Source organism: Cicer arietinum, chromosome 7, assembly GCF_000331145.2.
Source record: "Cicer arietinum cultivar CDC Frontier isolate Library 1 chromosome 7, Cicar.CDCFrontier_v2.0, whole genome shotgun sequence".
NCBI classification, from domain to species: domain Eukaryota; kingdom Viridiplantae; phylum Streptophyta; class Magnoliopsida; order Fabales; family Fabaceae; genus Cicer; species Cicer arietinum.
Window position 1 is genome coordinate 26105926 of NC_021166.2, and position 6640 is coordinate 26112565.

Here is a 6640-nt window from a genome sequence, read left to right on the forward strand (position 1 = left end):
TCTCTTTTGAACTAAATATATATAAAATTAAAATCTCTCCCCTCCATAAAAATCGCACCCCTCCTCTTTGCTTTATTGAACCAAACACACCCTTAAAGTAATTAGTTAACAAACAATTATTGTTTTGCTTTATTATCATCAAAACATCAAATATAAGCTTTTGTATTTGAACCAAACTGGTTCTTACATTACAAACTTAAATGGTCTACACATTTTGTTGAGTTGTGAATATGCATGCAAAACATCACCAGACAAATCTCGGAAAGTCTCTATGTAAGGAAGTCAAACCCGACCATATGAAATGTACATTTGCTAATGGCCATGATCCAATGACTTCAAGGACTACAGTCGAATTCATCATATGATCATCTGACTCTATGGATAAGCCATGCAATTATATGACTCCATAGAAGCAACTCAAACAATTGTCTAATAATGATACATTGTAAGTCCTTATCATGTAGTGTTATTTTGTCTTATCGTATCTATAATAGTCATTTCACAGCTTTAATAGTCCTTATGTGTGTTTGTATGCTTTTCTACTTTACGTGCGTCAATAAATTATTTGTTTAATCGTCTGCAGAACTTTAAGTAAGATTTAAATCCCAGATAGACCCTTTCAAGTGTTTTTTTTCTTCTTTTCAGTTAGATTTTTTAGGTTTCATTTCATTAACAGAGTCGCCCTTTATGTTATAGCTCGTTTCAATCATTGACCTTTTTCGTTATTTCTATTAAAAAAAGATATGTGTATGTTAGAGTCTTCGATCTTTATTCCCTTCCTCATCTTCTTTCTCCTCAAACCAAGAAAATTTAACTTCTTCTTCATCTTCTTCTTTATTATCTTTCTTCATCTTATAATATTCATCTGATATCGTTTCAGCAAGTGTACTGAATCGTTGCAAGTAATAATTAAAATGGTAGTACCGAGTGTCGAACTCAAGAATTGCGTTTTACTATTGAATTATATTTAGTTACTAAAATTGAAGAAAAAGTTTCCAAATTGATTGAAATAATATTTAAAATTGACAACAGTAGTAAAATTGATCCTTTATAAATTGAGAAAAATGTCATGGATGAGTTACACTTCGAATCCAACCTTGGTGTCAAATTTGATCCTAGTTATTGAATTCCTTTATTAAATTATTACTGAATTCTCTTTATTATTCTTGCCTTAATATCTTAGTGACAAAACCTTTAATTCCAAAGTAACCCTTAATTCCTTAATAGATTTAAGATTAGAATTAAGCATTACCGTACAAAAATTCTCTTGTAAATTATTGTTTTGCAACTAATTTAATTGGTTTCATGACCTACACCTATGTCTAGACTACAAATTCATAAATTTCTCATCTAAAGTATTCGTAAAGTCCACTTCCGTTTCAAAATACAAATCGTAGAACATTTTAATGTTGATCAAACAATAAAAAACATTAAGCACATAGATGAGAAAAATAATTCAATAAACTCATTCATATAACTAGAAATCAAATCATAAAAATAAGGGTTTCATCTTGTTACACTCATCCCTAACAAATAGGGTTTAGTTACTCATGACAGAGATAAAAGAGATAGAGATTAGAGAAAAATTACAAGAAGGATTCATGAATGATTCTTGATAAAACTGCTCCAATGATGTTAGAAACGAGCGTCTTTGAGTTTCTATGCTAGGGCACAAGTCTCCCAACTTCCCAAGAGTCAAAAAGATCCCTAAAACAGTGAAAAATTGTGTTTTTACAGTTGTTGATGCGCGTCGCGCGCCCCAGGCACAGGAAACACGCTCCAGACGCGCCTGGACAGTGTTACTGGTCCAGAAATGCGTCCTAGGTGCGGAAAACGCGCTTCAGGAGCGCCTGGACAGTGCTGAATGGCTGGAAACGCGCCTCAAGCGCGGCTGGCGCGCTTAAGGCACACATAATCTATTGTATGACGTATATTGCATGTTTCGCCTCTTTCGAGTCTGAATTTTGTTCTGGTGTCTTCATGAAAGTTGTAGCTATGGATATTAACTTTCATTTTCACTTGGTTTGACTCTAATTGGATATCTACAACTTCAGATATGGCTAAAATACTCTACATAGGTCATGTTGATTTCTCACCAAAATTCAGCACTGCACTAAAACAAAGTAACAACACAAAACTCCGAAAAATCCCTACTTAATCAAGGAAATAATAACATAAATATTTCATTAAACCAAAGAGTTAAAATCAACAAAATATATTAAATAACTCCTTAAATTAACTATTGATTAAAGATAAATAAGACTAAAAACAATGAAAAATATGTATATGATGAATAGTCATCACAACCCCAAACTTAATTTATTGTTTGTCCCCAAGCAACAATTAATTTCAGATTTGGTACAGTTAAAAGCAAACTTAAACTCAATTTCTCAAATCAAATCAAACTCAATTTTCAAAGTTCCAGCTAATACAAAACATTCATCATGCTCCATGGTTGCTTACAAAAAAAAAAACAACACAATTTGTACACTTTAGCGTTCATTCATCAAGTTCAACTCTCTCTTCACACAATCTCACCAAAATTTCTCTCAAGTGTTTAGAAAGGGTTATGAATTATTCACTCAAATCCTAGAACATGCATCACGCTATCATAGGCTTAAAAAAATTCTAGTTAGCAATCACAATGCAGTAAACACATACATTTTTAATTTGTACACTTTAGCGTTCATTCATCAAGTTCAACTCTCTCTTCACACAATCTCACCAAAATTTCTCTCAGGTGTTTAGAAAGGGTTATGAATTTATCACTCAAATCCTAGAACATGCATCACACTACTATAGGCTTGAAAAAATTTTAGTTAGCAATCACAATTCAGTAAACACATACATTTTTGGAGGACTTTCAGGTTGTAATGGGGCTTAGATAAAGGTAGGACATTTTGGGATAGTAGGCTTTACTACTTGGAGTTAGGCATACTTTTCCAGATTATTCTACCATTTTTTTTTTCTTCATATTTTCATTGTGGAGATTCTCAAACAATGACAAAAGAACCAAGAAGATATCATTTACCAAAGTACACAAACTAAATTTTTTTTCCTTCTTTCTTTTTCTTTTTTTTTTTTTTGATTTTTTTTTATGTGAATCACCAGCCCAAACTTAAAAGGTTGATATCCCATGAGTAACCCCAAACTTAGAATTTTACCAAGACAAGATAAAAAATTTCCTACCTAACTCCAAGTAAGGTGATGTAATTAAAGTTAGGTTTTTTGGTTTGAAATGTGGCTAGTGACCGAAAGAAAAGGGCAAGGCTCAAAGGGGCTAGCAAATGATAACATTTTCATAGGGTAGTTAGAAAGGCTCAAACGACCAAATAAAATTGTCTCAATGTATGCATAAATTACAAGTAATGCAAGTCAGAATTAGTGCAAGTTCTGAAGGGATAACACATGTCTGGATAATCACACAACAAAGCATTAAAGTGTTTAGGCCCAAGAACTCACAGCTAGGATAATAAGAAAGAGTATGAACTATCTAAATGATGTCAAACATGCCACTATAAAATTTATTTAGTTTTTTTTATTTTATTTTTAAAATGGCAAGTGAGACTTCGACAACCAAGAAGTAATCAACAATGCATGCATTAGTGAAAATTATCGAATTGAACAATGATATGAGCAAAGAAATAGAATTTGAATTTTTGAATCTCAAACAGAAAACTTAAGACCAAATGCAAGTTGTTAATAATTCTTCATCATAGTGCACGTTTACACACAATTAGAAATAAACAAATTCAAATAACAAAAATAAGATTGTAAAAAATAAAAGTTACCTCTACCTGTGGGTTGCCTCCTACGAAACGCTTCTTTAAAGTCATTAGCTTGACGTCTCAACTATTGTCAAGGAGGCATATATGACAGGAAGAACACATCATCTTTCTCCCCAAGAGATACATATTTTAAGTGAGGTGGCCATTGCTTGAGTTCAGCCAATGGCGTATCTTTCTTTTTCTCTACATATTCATCTTCATTCCTTTTCAATCCCTCCCATGTAGTGGGAAACGGGGGGAGTAAGATGGTGATGCTTCTAACATGGCTAAAACCTTTTTCACCTTTGGATCTTTACTTTCTTTAACAACATCTTGGGATAGGCATAACAATCTTTCTAATGGCAAACTGGGTGTTTGATGCTCCATTTCTTCGTTGACTATCTCATCTAAGATCTCGATTCGATTGCACCCTTCTCTTTCTTTTGAGTGTTCCATGGCTTTCAGAATGTTAAAAGTGACAGTTTCCTCATTTACTTTTAAGGTTAACGTGTCATCTACTACATCAATCATAGCTCGCCCTGTTGCTAAGAACGGTCTCCCCAAAATCAAAGGAATGTCATTGCCTTCCTCCATGTCGAGTACCACAAAATCCACTGGAAAAATGAACTTGTCCACTTTAACATACACATCTTCCACCACTCCATAAGGGTGTTTCATTGAGCGATCCGCAAATTGTAGCATCAACTATGTGTCTTTGACCTTGCCAATGCCTAGTTTTTTGTATATGGAAAGTGAAGTAACAATGTCGATTTACAAGAAAGGGGGGTTTGAATTGTAAATGTGCCTTTTAAAAATTCCTGTTAAATATTAAGAAAATAACTCAAGAATGATCTTGGTTATGAAAACAGAAAACGGAGAACGTTCTTGGTTTATGTTATAAAACAGAGAACGTTCTTAGATTAGCAGAAAGTCAGTTTCTATTTTATCTTAAATGATTAATGCAGTATAATAAAGAAGGAGAAATGAAAGAGAATACCACACAAAGATTTATCCTGGTTCACCCAACGTGGGTTACGTCCAGTCCTCACACTGTGAGATTTTCCACTAAGTGTTTAAAATGAAGAACCTTCTTAATCTTACAACACCTAGAATAGATCGACCTTGATCTATTTCTTTCTTAATTACTTTCCACCCAGAAAGCAATTACAACACCTATCTAACCTTGATAGGAAGCAATCTTAAACAAACTATAAAGAAACTCTTATAGTTTGAGTTTTTACAAATGATTGAATTTGACAGAATCTGATATTGCTCAACTCTTGTTTGAGAATAGATTCTTTACAGAGTATCTAATGACAATTTCGCAACTGATATGTGAATGTGCAGCAGTGGCTGTTTCTCGAATTACAGAAAATGATGTTGCCTCTGCTTTTTGTAGAATTTCAAGCTTAAGTGTGATTGTATATTGTTGATTACTTAGCGCTTGAATTTCTTGCTGAGAACTGGGATAATGACCTTCTATTTATAGGTTGTAGATGTATTTGAATGAAGGTACAAGAGCTGTTGGAGAGACTTTGCTTTTTGATTGAAACATTATTTTAGAATAAAAATAATCCTTCTTTGAAATAGCTTTTTGACTTTTAATGGTTTAGCATTTAAAGCATTTCTGTCCTTTCTTTGACGTTTCTTCATTGATCTTGGATGGTACATTATCTGTCTTGAGTCTTGAGTGTAGCTAGAGGAGGCTGGAGAAGATTTGAAGCGAATTGCAGACTGAAACAGAGAGGATGCAAGGCTGCTGTTGATGTGCAGAAAACGGAGAATGATTAACGTTCTTGGTTTTATCAGTTTGAACGTTCTTGAGCTTCAATAATCATTCTGGAGTTCCCGTTTTGAATGTTCTGTATTTCCTTTGTTCTTGTCTTGTCATATACCCAGTTTGATCAAGTTTTCTTGACATTTGAATTTTGGAGTTCTTAAGCCGTCATGACTTTTGTCCATGTTTAAACTCTTTGATCTTTGCGATCAAATATCCTTTTTGAGTCTGGATTATTTGTACTTGTTCCTTGCCATGTACTTGTTAGATATGAATGATTTCCAGAGCAGATTCTTTGTTAACGATGTAGATAAACTTTGAACAACATGCTGTGATAGATAGTTCGGTGAAGCTGAAGATCATTCTCTGTTTATGATGCAGAATGATCTTGTTGTCTTTTCTTGTATTTGCTTGATTCTGCTCTTAATTAAAACCACTCAAGAACACAAGTTAAATTAACATAACATTTAGAATCATAATTAACATTCTTAATTAACCTTTGTTTATTTTCATCAAAACTTTAAAATAGAGAGTTTGTCTCAACAATCTCCCCCTTTTTGATGATGACAAACATGTTAATTTAGATTTTAATTTGATTCTATTATAAAGAGCTGTAACAGCTCCCCCTCAATTTGTGCATTTGTTAAAATAGAATGCAATCAAAAAGTGTTTCATTAAAGATAGCAAAAATACATTAATTTTGGCAGAGATACATCAATAGTGGCAGAATTACATAATGAAAACTTTGACAAAATAAATCAAAATCTAACTTAATTCTCCCCCTTTGTCATACAAAAAGATAACAGTGATAGAACTAAGAGGCTAGGGAGGGAGAAGATCCTTTTGAGGAGGAGGATTTTCCAGGATGAGGGATCTGAGAAGGAGGTGGCACCGGAGGAGGAGGTGGAGGTGGAATTCCCAGCTTGGGAGCAAGGTGATCAGCCATCTAAGTTCTGAGTAAAGCAGTCTCTTGATCATGCTGAATTTGTCTTGCCATGATGATCTGGAGAGCAGCCATGATATCAGAGTTGGAGGGTGCAGCTAAGGTGGAAGTGGAGGGAAGGTGAGCGGAGGGTTGAGAAGAGGCAGCAACAAC